Source organism: Peromyscus leucopus, chromosome 4 (assembly GCF_004664715.2).
Source record: "Peromyscus leucopus breed LL Stock chromosome 4, UCI_PerLeu_2.1, whole genome shotgun sequence".
In the NCBI taxonomy this organism is placed as follows: domain Eukaryota; kingdom Metazoa; phylum Chordata; class Mammalia; order Rodentia; family Cricetidae; genus Peromyscus; species Peromyscus leucopus.
Window position 1 is genome coordinate 52,589,975 of NC_051066.1, and position 13,430 is coordinate 52,603,404.

At 42.3% G+C, this 13,430-nt stretch overlaps 1 long non-coding RNA gene across 1 annotated transcript; it reads left to right on the plus strand.

Moving 5' to 3' along the window:
- The first annotated feature begins 9,189 nt into the window (after window positions 1–9,189).
- Window positions 9,190–12,080, plus strand: LOC114700791. Its single transcript, XR_003735738.2, has 3 exons — window positions 9,190–9,260; window positions 9,859–9,914; window positions 11,390–12,080. It is a non-coding gene; the product is annotated as an uncharacterized LOC114700791 (long non-coding RNA).
- Window positions 12,081–13,430: the final 1,350 nt, after the last annotated feature.

Genomic DNA, 13,430 nt, shown 5'->3' on the forward strand with positions numbered 1-13,430 from the left:
CCACCATTCCGTGATCTAGAAAGCAGTGGTGTGGAGAATGAGTCTTGTTGAAAATTTCAGATTTCCTAAGGATGGCAGGCAGTATGGTTTCGGAGAGTAAGGCCTTCCGGCTAAGAAGCAACTGGTAGAAAAAGCAGACGGTTCAAGGGAGTGCAGTTGGGTCAGTGTGGCCGCAGGTGAGGTGAAGACAGAGCAGGTCCTTGGAGGCTGAGCAGAAGTAAGTATGCAACAAGGAGGTGGAAAGCTGGCTGGGTGGGAAAAGGGCTTCTTCACTCTGATCCCCGGTACCCAGGGAAGAAGCCGGGCACAGAGGGATGCTCCTGCCACCCCAGTGCTGGAAGGCAGAGGTGTAGATCGGGGCTCACTGCCAGTCCAGTCCAAACATCAAACTCCAAAATCAGTGAGAGCTCCGTTTCATGGATAGATGATAGATAGATAGATAGATAGATAGATAGATAGATAGATAGATAGACAGATAAATAGGTGGAGAGCATTAGAGAGAGATACCCTACTTTTCCCTCTGGCCTCCACACACACAAAATCGATAAGTATATTCCTCATCTACACGTCCCCTTACTCAGATACCACACGTACACATAAATAAGAATTAAAACAGTAAGTGTTCAACAAATATGTTATTATTACATCACAGTTAAGGCTGGGCATGGTGGCACATGCCTTTAATCTCAGCACACAAGATGCAGTGACAGGTAGACCTCCCTAGTTTGAGGCCAACCTGAACTACATGGTGAGCTCTAAGCTAGCCAAGGCTCCACAGCAAGGCCTTGTCTCAAAAAACAGAAGAAGAAGAAGAAGAAGAAGAAGAAGAAGAAGAAGAAGAAGAAGAAGAAGAAGAAGAAGAAGAAGAAATCACAATTCACTGTAATGTCCTGTACTTTTCAAAACTAAAGGTCACCTTGGCTTTAAGAGCAAAGCCTTAGTAACTCTATTTTCACCCTAAGGAAAAATTCTAAGATGTGTTTGTATTGAGTGTGGAGTATGAAAGACAATATAACTCTCTTGGTTATTTTATAGCTAAACAATCTCAGCTAGAATAAGTTAAATGAAAATGCATATTCCATTCCATAAATGCTAGCATCTTCATGGTGTCAATTTATCTGCATATTTTATTAAATGTGTATATTTCTTGGTGAATATGATTTAATGATATGATGTGAAAATTATACCGTCACAAAAACTCAAGTTTGCTATTTCAGTTTATGAGCGTAAATTTCCAGCTAAACTGTTGTTATATTTAAAATGGTAGGTTAAAGGATGCAATGGAAACAGAAAAACACAAATGAAAAGAAACAAAATTCTTGGTAGGGGCAGGGGGGGGGCTTTTAAAGACAGGGTCTCTCTGTGTAGCCCTGGCTGTCTTGAAACTAGCTCTGTCGGCCAGGCTGGCCTTGAACTCAGAGATCAGCCTACCTCTGCCTCCCAAGTGCTAGGATTAGAGATGTGCTCCACCACACCCAGCAGAAACTGAATTCTTAAATAAAATGTTATAATGACATTTGGATGACCTTGGTAAGTATCTTTGGAAGTTATATCCTGACCTATAATTTATATTATGGCTATGATATTTTTTTGTTTTTTAAAAAAAGTCACAATATCCTTCACTCATTTAAAAATGAAGGGCCTTGTTATCTACAAAACTGCCTTCCTCAGCTTCAGTTACCGTCCCCCCAAAGCACAGGCCTGAGTCACTCCATTCAAGAGAAGGTTATGACAATGGGGTTCGGACGACATGCATTTTCCACACTGTACTCTTCCTGCCCAGAACGGCATTGGTTAAGATGAGACACTTTCAACATCAATAGTGCTTACTGTGAAATTTAAACTATCATGCTTTTAAAAAGAAGTCATTTCCTTTCACAGGAAATGCATTAATAATGACACAAAAGACAGTACAAGTCATACTATAGAATACAATGTTTCCCTTTGAAAAAAAATAATATCCTAGCCTCAAAGGGTAGTAGAAATGCTTTAGCATGGTTTAAAAAAAAGAAAAAAAAAAAACTTCAAGAGAGGGAAATTCTACACTTCCTCTCACGTGCACACATTTTGCTGAGCTGGGACCATCAAAACATTTATGTACTTTACTCAGGATTGAGGTTGGGAATATCTGAAATTTATAACCACATCAACGTAATCTAGGTCTTGCCAAATAAATTCTACTTGATTTCAACATACATTATTCATTTGGTTTTATATCAGCATCTAGAAGGTATCATAACTTTGCATTGTAACACAAAATAATCCCAGCAAGCATCACAAAGATGACTTAGGAAACTAACACATGTTTGCAAGTTCCTAAAGTTTTGATACTTCTAAAACATATATCTGAAATGGAAACATTTTCTTGGTGTTTAATTGTATTTTATTACTTTGCACCAACTTCACAGAACAGTATGGGGAATGTGGTTCCAAGCAATTTCATTGGCCATCAACTCAAAGTCCTGAGGGGCCGCCAACAGTATATTTTCATTTCCTGTTAGGGAAACTCTACAACTCTATTTTCTGTGTCAATTCACCTTTGATATTCACCATCACACTCACAAGCCTGATTATTCACCTTTTCATAAATAAAATGCCCTCACTTGATTATACTGCAAACCTTCTCCAGCCGACTGACTGAGGTGCACATGTTTGTTTTCAGATTATTTGTGTGTTTATCATATCCCAAAACATGATAAACTAGATTTTGTCTACTTCATAACACTTATCAAAACATATCAAAATAAGGGCAGGGGTTTGCAGCTGGCAGAGCACCTGCCTAGCATTCGTGAGCCTCGGGTTCAATCTCTAGGGTGGCATCCACTGAGTATAATGGTGTACGCCTGTAATTATAACACTCAAGAGAGGGAGGTAAAAGGATCAGAAGTTCAAAGTCACCTTCAACTACTTAGACAGCTCAAGGCTGTCCTGAGTTATATCAGACCCTGCCTGGAAAAGTTTAAGGCTAGCCTAGGCTACATCAAATCCTATCTGGAAGAAGAAAAGGAGAATAATGAGCCTGGATCAACTCTTCTGCGATCTTTTCCCAAAATAGCTTGGCAACCGATTTTCTGATTAAAACAAATGCCTTTACTGGCGAGTGCCCACTTGGACTGGTCCATTGAGTCAACCCCGTGTTCGCAAGCACAGCTTCCTCCAAGAAAAGCCTCTCTTTTCCTGGGTTTGTGATACAAGATCTCCAGAGACAAACAGGTCCTCCATCACTTTTGAAAACTGACTTTCAAAGCTGGGACTCCGAACCTCTGCATCAGAGGCTTTGTTTCTGAACTGGCAACCTGAGCCTCAAGGATGTCCATTTCCCTCCCCCTTGAAGACAATGGATTATCAAATCCTGATTTGAGGAGCAATTTGGAACCAACAGTTCCTTAAGATCTCATTTTCATGAGCAGAAGATGGACAAAGAGCAGAAATGAAATGGTGGAGTTTTCGTTTTTCACGAAATTAGAGATTGTATAAATACACTGGGCATGAACAGGCACGAACTTCTCATGTGAACTGTCTGAACTACCGTGTTAAGCAAATGACATGGAAAGACCAAATCCTACCCTCAGTTAAGGTGACACAGAAGTCACTGTGTGTAAGTGATTTGGTGAAAATCTCCAAGCCCTCACAGCACACGTGGAGACAAGAATGACTCAGGCTTTTACTGTTTTTTCAACTTTGTGGGTCCAGGTACCGGCCACTCCGGCCAGCAGGATCTGAGGGGATGTAAAAAAAAAAAATCTAGAAGAAATGAAAACCACACACAAAAGTATTTCCTTTCTCCAAATATTTTTCCTAGTCACACGTGAATTTCACTCTCCTATTAATGACTCAAAGAACAAGAGCTGAGATCAGGTCTCTCCCGGGCCACCCCCACCTGCACGAAGCTTGATCAAGGACTGTGCCCGGAGTGCGCACCATCCTGACGCTCTCCTGCAAAGAGAAGTTTTGGAGTGCTCTGTACTGCCTTTTTCTTTTCTCTATCAAACCCCCTTTTAGCCCTTAAATGCATGACCACAAAGAAATGGTTGGAAACCTCACACAAGGACGTCAAGCTCAGGTTCACTTACTATTAAGGAAAAAAAAATGAAGCAATTTTGATGTGAACCCATGGGGGTGGGGGGTGAGTACTGGTCTGGCTAGATGCAGTGGTTCTCACCTTCTGGGTTGTGACAAATCAGATATTTGCATTATGATTTCATAACAGTAGCAAAATTACAGTTATGAAGTAGCAATGAAAATAATTTTATAGTTGGGGTCACCACAACATGAGGAACTGTATTTAAGGGTCCCAGCATCAGGAAGGTTGAGACTGGCTGGGCTAGAGCTTTATAAAGGAAGAACACTGAATAAATGCTCCGTTCCAATAGATGAATTTGGTTACTGGATAATGAAGTACATTCTTTATCATAAAAATTTTGTGACCCAAAATTCAGTGGGTGGTAGTATGTCTTCAACTTTATACACTCCTATAAATCCTAATTCTAACCTTACTTCATTGAGCAGTTGGGGTCGGAGTGCTGGATTCAGTGATGAAAATAATTCCAGCACCCAGGTTTCCACCAGCCCTACAACCTGTTAAAATACCAAGGGAGGACAGATAACAGACGCCTGCGATGGAATTCCAACCTTCATGAAAATCCATCCATAAATAAATGTCCCCCACCCCCCAAGGAGCCTGTGGGCCTGGGTGAATTGGTGCAGTTTATAACCTAGAGCCTGGGTAAGACGTTTTGGAATGAGCCCCATGGAGAGCCCTGGACTGTAGCGTGCCGCCAACTCCGATTACCGTTACAGAGAAGCAGTCGGGGCAGAGTGTCTCATTGCAACACTCCAAAGAAAAGGCAATCGAGCCGCGTTAAATTCAGGAAGGGAAAATTGTTTAGTTGCATCTTTGTTAACAATTTGGAAGCATCCATTGTACGACTTCTGTGATGCTATTGAGCTGGTTTTATTAAGGGAAATTTATAGCGATGTTAGAAATTAATACCACTCTTATTTCCTCCACTGCCTGACTTTATTGAATGCCATGGGGCATATTAATCAGTAAAGCCAAGTAGTGCATGAAATAAAAGTATAAATTAACCTGTAACATGAATGTAAAAAGGGCTTAATAAAATAGAAATAAATAACACTTTAATGATAATCAACGTGCCCTTCCTGAGCCAAGCAAAAATTGTGACAATGCCAAACACGGGTCTAAAGAGCCCCATCTGTCTACACAAAGTCAGGTGGACACACACAGACACAGACATGAAAGACAGGGAGGACCAGGAGCCTGGAAGGCGTGCCCCTGACCATGGTCCGAGCCACTCAGCAGATAAACTTGGGTGCTGGTTTCACGGCTTTTGGACACTGTACGCGAACGTCCTACATTGTATCAAGTGGCTGTTTTTGGTTTGGGGGATTTGTTTGGTATTTTTAGGGTATGAGGGTGGGGCAGGTGCTTTTGAGACAAGGTCTCGCTGAACTGTAATTCAAATTGGTGTAGAACTCACTGTGTAGCCCAAGCCTCCCTCAGATTCACAGCAATCCTCCTGCCTCTGCCTCCCAAGTTCTGGGACACAGGCCTGGAATACCCCACCCAGGGTCTGCAAGAAAATCATTGTCTCAACCGGGTATGATGGTATACACCTGCAGTGCTAGTACTTGGAAAGCTGAAGCAGGAGGATCATGAGTTCAAGGCTACCCTGTGCTACACCACAAGGCCCCACAAAAACCAAAAGAAAATGACTGTCTTGTTGGGCTTTCTCCCCACCCCAGTATGTTCTGGTACTTTTTAAATGATATCATGCGACTTCTTGATTTATTATCATACATTATACATTCTTCATATGTTTTTTAATATTGTGTGCTATGAAAAGTTTTTAAGTATCTTCTCTTTAGTTTAGGGTCCCCTTATTCTTCATTTGTTTTACTTCTGCTCTTGAGACGGGTGCTTCACTGTGTAGCCCAGGCTATCCTGGAACTCCATGTTCTTATGGCTTCTGCCTCCCAAGTACAAGATTGTAGGCACATATCACTAAATCTCTCTCTCTCTCTCTCTCTCTCTCTCTCTCTCTCTCTCTCTCTCTCTCTCTCTCCATTCATTCATCTCTATCTATCCATCTATCTATCTATCTACCTGTCTGTCTGTCTGTCTATCTACCTATCTCTCTCTGTTGGAATCCAGGCAGAGCCTGGTGCTTTCTAGGCAAGCATCTACAGCTCAACTACACCTCCAGGCTATTCCACCTTTTATTTTTGCGTATTACTGTAGGTAATATCTTTCTGCATCAATTGAGGTACTCAATACATCATATCCATAAAGTATGAGTCTTTTTAAAGAAGACAGACATTGTTGGACAAGACTTGATATAACTGAATGTTACTCTAATTTATCCCACCCACCCACCCACCCACCCACCACCCCCCGCTTTCTGCCAGCGTGTGACTAAATACACTGTAGTCCCTCAGTATAGGGTACATGAAAGTAGCCATAAAACAACCTCAATTCCTTGCAGAAACACTGATCAGCCATAGTTTGCAACCATGTCTGCATATCTATGTCACGGGCACAATCAAAGGAGATTGCGTCTGGGAGTTCACATGCCCCATTTTAAGTATCTGCTGCCAGTGGCATGGCCCAGCGGATCAAAGCACTTGCCACAATTCTGACTGCCTTCGCTCCCCAGGTTCCATGGACTGAGAGAGCTGACTCCCAAAAGCTGTCCTCTGACCTCCACACCACTGCCTGCGATGTATCACACATGAGCATGCTTGCGCATGCACACACGCATGCATGCACACACACACTGATAATAATAATAATAATAATAAATAACTTTAAAAATATCTGTTAACTTTATCAGATTAATGAGGAATAAGAAAATACATTAGCGTTTGAAATAATAAAATATGAAATGTGGAATGATATTATCAATAGTCATGGAAAGAAAATAACCACACACTCTCTACTCGTGGATTGTGCCATTGATCAATCAATCATCAAGGAAGATTTTTTTTTAAATCGTATTAAAACTACGTGAATAGGGGCTTTACAATTATAATTCTTTATTTTGCTTCCTACTTGCTGTGTTATTGGTTTAATTCTTTGAGGATACTGTACCAAATCAATCAGCCCAGAGCATTATTCCTATTATAGCTCCATCCAAAACCCTCCCTAGCTCTCACGGTAGCCCATGGGACGATCACAGAGAAATCACCGCTCCTGTGCACATGCCCAGCCCCCAGTCTTCATCTGATGGGCCACTTCCCATCACTGCCGTTTGCTTCTGACCCACTGGACGCATCTGCCCTCTGGGAACCGCCCAGTCCACAGAGTTTTCCCAGCCTCCAAGGCTTGGGACAAGATCGTGTCAAGTGACTTCCTTCTCTAGCTACAGTTTTCAGGTCACTTGGAGGTTGCCTTGTTTTCAATACAGAGAGAACTGGCAATGCTGTTTGTCATAGAATCCTATAGGGTACTGTTTTTCAGAAAAGAAAAATCGTTATTTATTTATTTCCAAGACAAGGCCTCGATATGTAGCCTGACTAACCTCAAACTCACTAAGCAGACAAAGTTGGCCTAAAATTCCACCTGCTTCTAGGTCCCAAGCCCTGGGACAATAGTTATGTGCTGTCGAATTCAGCATTATCCTTAGGTATTTATATACCTTTTTGTGTATTTGTTTGGTGTCTTCATGTGTGTGGGGAGATGCGTGGCACTCTAGTGGACATCAGAGGACAGCTTATGGAAATCAGATCTCTCCTTCCATCACGTGAATCCCAGGGATCAGACTTGCCTCGTCAGGGTTGGAGGCAGGTGCTGTTAGCCACGGAGCCAGCTCATCAGCCCTTCGTTCTAATTTTTTTAACTATATTTTTACCATATATATATATATATATATATATATATATATATATATATATATTTTAAAGCCAATATTCAACACCCCTGTCAATGTAAAGCAGATGCTTAGTTTTATGCTATTTCTCATGAAGCCCAAAAATCACTCAGTAGAAATTGTTTAGATTTACAAAACAATTCTTACCATAGTCGTGAATCACATAGTGAAGTCAATGTTCTACCACTCTAAGCCAAATCTTGATGTTAGGCCCTAAGCATCACTCCAGAGTTCCCTCCCCTCCAGGGGAGCCATAAGTGAGCCACAATATGTAAAGTGCATGTCCACAAGCATTAAAATGGTTTACAAAGCAAAGAGTAATTCAGGCATCCTAAGTTGCCTTACGGTAGCACAGAGCTACTGATCCATGACCTCCTCAAACTCTAGAATATAATACAAAGGCCACTGAGCTTTAACTGCTATCAACTTTAAAGTTTAGCATTGAACTCTGGCTCGTGTTAGAATACAGTGGCTGCAGGAGGGGCTCACCCGACTCTGCCCATCTCCAAAAAGCCACCGAATGATCCGTTTCAATTGCTCTGTTACAGAAAAGGTGGCGGCGACGACGGGGGAGCTGGGCCTGGAGACACAGCTCAGCAGGTAACAGCAATTGCTATTCTTGCAGAAGACCCAGGTTCAGTTCCTGGCACCCACATGGTGGCTCTCAAACCTCCCTAACTCCAGTTCCAGGGGACCTGACCTGGGACACCAGACGTGAGCGTGGTGAAAACAGAGATATGCAGATATGCATGCACATACGATAAAATAAATCTAAAGAAAGATGTTTTAAGCCATAGCTAGAGGTGACAAGAAGATGGCTGAGAGATTGCATTGTGACTCTGTGAGTTCGAGGCCAGCCTGGTCTACAAAGCAAGATCCAGGACAGGCACCAAAACTACACCGAAAAACTCTGTCTGGAAAAACAAAACAAAAAAAAAACAAGGATAGCATTATGGGATTTAGATGTTAGATGATTTCAATGAATGCATTTTCTCTGCCGTATTAAAAGACTAGGGGAAAACTCTTGCTGTCAAGTTCTTATCAGCTACTTCCCTCCCCCCTGGGTAGCATCCTGGTAACTTCAGATACTTAAAGAATAAAAATGGACACTCTGTAACTTAATACTCCAGTCATTTAGTGCATGGTGATTGTCTGTGTTCTGCACATCTATGTTACCCATGGACACAGACTGTAAGCATCCGTGTTCTCATTGTGAGACCACAGCTATCATAATTATTCCAATCTAGCTTGAGAAACTGCAGACCGTAAAACAGTAGGAGCTCCCCCTGCTGTCTTGACTGCTAAACTTAACTAACATTTCCGGTGCCCGGGCAGGATGCCCTGATTCCAAGGCTGGTTCGTAAACAAAGGGTAAAGAAAACAGAATTAAAATCCCATAACGTTAATAAATTAATGAGCAGACAAGGAAGAGGAGAAATGAGATTGCCAAGGCATCTCATGGGCGGTGAGGGGTGGGAGGTGGGGAGGGTGGGCCTGAAAGTGCATGGGGCCTGGCCTCTGAAAGCCATGCTCCGTTTGCGCATGGCCCAGGCTAGCCCAGAATTAGGAAGTTTCCCAGGTCGGCTCTGGGAACATCGGCCTGGAATTGTCACCTCTCCTGGCCTGAGCCTGGCAGGGCGGCACTAAGCAGAGGATTTGGAGAAATCGTAATGACATTGAACAGGAGGCTGGCTTAACATCTTGTCCAAGTGCCATCCGAAGCCTCCTCCGGATGGCTGCGTGGAGCGCTGTAGGCTAATGAGGGGGACCATCTGCAGGGCTTGGCTGGCAGCTGCGCCCCCTCATCCTGCACCAATGCCTCCTAAAGGGCTGCTCTGCAGAGGGCTCCCCGCTCCCAGAGCGGGGGGGGGGGGACGGGGGGGGGGGGGAGCGGGGGAACCAGTGCTGCTTCACAGCCGTGGCATCTGGAAGCCAAACAAATATTTAACTCTGTGTGTCTGCATTTTAGGAGGCCTCACGTCTGCTGATGGGAATGTCAGGAGGAGCATGCAAGTCTGTTTATTTGTAAGTTTCTCTTTATGTCGTCACATCCAGGGCCACCAGTAAAAATGTTTATTTCTTTTATAAAAATTTTATAGACCATCTTACATGCGAGGAAGATTGGAATTGAGTGAACTGGTTGTTCGCTGGTTATCATTATGCCAAAGTCATGGACTGATCTCTAAAGAGGTGGTTGGAGTTTGTTTTGTTGTTTTTGGTGTTTTTTTTTAAACTCAAGAATATATTCAGATTTCCTTCCTTTAAATGTGTTCATTTGCAATATACAGTTAATTTCTGGTTGCATGATTTCAAAAATAAGAAATAACACTGCAATGATAATCTTAAAATCTTTATGAGCAAATTTCAGATTATGATGGGATGGTATTTTGTAGCACTTGCTTGGCAGCATATGGGGAATTATATAAGGATTATAGTAGGCATCAAAATAGTTTAAAGCAACCACTAAACGGTTTTAGAGATATGCCTAATGACAGACTCAGCATTTAAAATAAATACCGCAGTCCCCAAAGCTGATGGCGGAAGTTGTTTTGGTTTGGTGCGATTCTCAAATATTTATGGTAATTCAACCATCTTCCACTTCTCCATCGGTCATCAATATAGCCTTAGTGAAATCAATTGTCCTTCTCCAAAGACACAATGGTACCCCAGTCAGGAACGATTTGAAATTTAGTCAACTGTAGAAGCTTGACTTCCGTCTTAAGAGGTAAAAAGTGAAGAGAGAGAGAAGAGAAAACTTAAAAAAAAAAATGTCCTTACACATCAAAGTTTAACAGATTACATGCAGAAAGGGGAAGGCAACATTTGACTAGACTGGCGGAAAGTAGGTGAATTTTCTATGCAAAATACTCAGATTCGGCAGGTCTAAAATATCTCATACAGCAGCACCATAACCTAGGTCTATTTTGCAGTCAGATGTCTCTCTCATCAGTAAGAGTCTCAACATTATTTCCCAACAGCACACACAGCAGCCAAGCTGCAAGGTTAAAGTGTAGAAATTCTTCCTCCCCAAACCTCCAAAGCTAGACTTACCTTCTAAAAATATTATAAGACGTCCCCGCTTGGATTGCCCTTGTTCTCCATAACTGACACAGATCTGCAAATGAAAGCCTAAAGAAAAGTCCTTCATTACCCACAGCTTGTTTTCATAATAAATTCCACGTAATATTATTAGTAATATTGATTTTTAGCAATAAACGATAGAGTTATAAAGAGCTCCTACCATTTAATGAGTACAACGTCTCTGCTTCGGGATTTATTTATTAGCGACCTCTGTAACCCCAGTACGATCAGATATTGCTTAATTAAATGAAAGAAGTAGCCTGCCAAAGAGTCTTTGTTCTTAAAATAAGTGCCTCATTTTCGGTTTTCCCCAAAAACCATCATAACGTGCTTCTATTTGAGAGGAGATTGAGCTCCACACCTAAATGTGCTTAAAAAGTGTCCTTTACATGTACCTTTAGTATTTTTTTTCCATATAGGGTACCAGATACAAATGCCATCCTCAGAGGTTTCTGCTCTGCTAAGTATTCAGAATTCCTGTGCACACCAGAAACACTGGCAGCTTCGAAGCAAACATACATTTCCACTTACAGCATGTCCTCAGTGCTGTCTGGGCTCATAGTTACCCCGTGGCTTAGGTACAGACTCGAACGTGTCTACAAACGGAAAACAAAAGGCTCGAAACTCATTGGCAAAATCTGACCTGCTCCATCGAATGCCAGGAATATTTAAATAAATACATGATCTCAAATCCTTTGGGAAAGCGGTTGCATGTGTCTGGCCTTTCCTCTCTCTGCCCCCGGACTACTGGTTTATCTAAATTCAACTATAATCCCGTCGTCTACTCCTCGATGACCAACTGCAACGACTCCCTATTATGTTGATGAAGAAAACGATGGGAAGATACAGGGGAAGGCTTGTGGTAAAAACAAGAGTTCAGAATCTGAGCGAGACCTGCAGTTCCTCCTTGCTACCACTAGCTGGCGCGAGAGCTCTAAAGATGTGATGATATAGTGCATCACCGCTTGTTAATTAATAAAACTGTTTTCAAGCTGCTAGTAGTTACCAGATGAAAATATTTGACCTAACGCAGCAGCAAAGAGGCAGACATTCCGGTGAAAACAACTCGCGTTTTGTCTTCTAAAGAAATAAAAACGTATCTTTAAAGAATGTGTGAATTTTGCTTTTTAAATATTATCCAAATAATAAAACAGAAAGGAAGCCTCACAAGTAGCCTCAGCTTTCCTCTTAACACATGCATCCAGCAGCTTTGGGTTTTCCCATCCTCTAGCTTGCTAGTGAACATGCAGAATACCACACCTCGAGACTCATGCTAGGGGGCGGAGCCAGCCAACCATCTCGATTATGCGACATTGCTCATTTTAGGACACAGTGAATAAATGTGCAAGAAGTTGTGCATAGTGTTCATGATATAAACTAAGACATGCAGAGTTTGGAGGGATCTGGAGAGAACAAGTTCAAATGCAAAAAAAATTCAAAATATCCCTCGTCAAGAAAACAAGGATTTTTCAGGAAAATTTGATACGTGTAGTATATAGGAGGTAAAATGTAAAAAATGTACAATGATAGATTCTAATTCCTATCATGATAGGCTGTGAACTCAGATCGAGCAATGGCACACCGTAATTTTTATAAAGAAATATAGTTTCACTGCTGATCTTTCAAAGTTCCTGCGGATGCTGATGAGAATCTCACATGCTGCTGTTACCCACCGCCACCTCATTCCCCGGACCTCAAGAGGAAGTACTTGGGAACACAATGGGATGGGGCTGGTTTCTCTGACCTTAGCTTTCACAAGAGGAAAGATGTGAGGCTTTCCTTCCCCAGCCCTTCCCCTAATTCTTCAAAGAAAGAAGATAGGCCTTATTTTGGGTAGGCTTAGATTAAAACGTTCTTCTGGTCACCTGCCCCAGGAACCTGGAGGGAATTGGTTCCAGGAGGCCCTGTTGATGGATGCTCCAGTCCATCCTATGAGATGGCTCATTTTTGCATCTGACTCGCACAGACGTACACCCTCCTGAGTCAATTAAATCTGCCCTTATTTTATGTGCGTTGGTGTTTGCCTACGTATATGGTGTGAGGGTGTCGGGTCCCCTAGAACTAGAGTTACAGACAGTTGTGAACTGTCACATGGGTGCTGAGGAATTGAACCTGGGTCCTCTGGAAGGATAGCCGGTGCTCTTAACCGCTGAACCATCTCTCCAACCCCTAAGTGCCTCCTTTCTAAATGCTTTCTAAAAACAATTATATTGAAAGACAAAAACAAACGCCTCTTCACAATTTCAGCGTTCCATTCTTTAAAATACTTGTAGTGCTTTCCATTTGCAATTGTTTGCCTCTGTGGATAGAGAGCTGGAGGATAGTGCTTCATGGCTGTGTTTTCAACTCAGTCTCAGTCTCTCCATCCTCACAGGTCAGACTCTGTGCTGTGACTCAGTCTCTCTGTACTTAGAACTCAGTTTCTCTGTCAGCCAAACTTGGGCAAATGGTTCCTTCCAG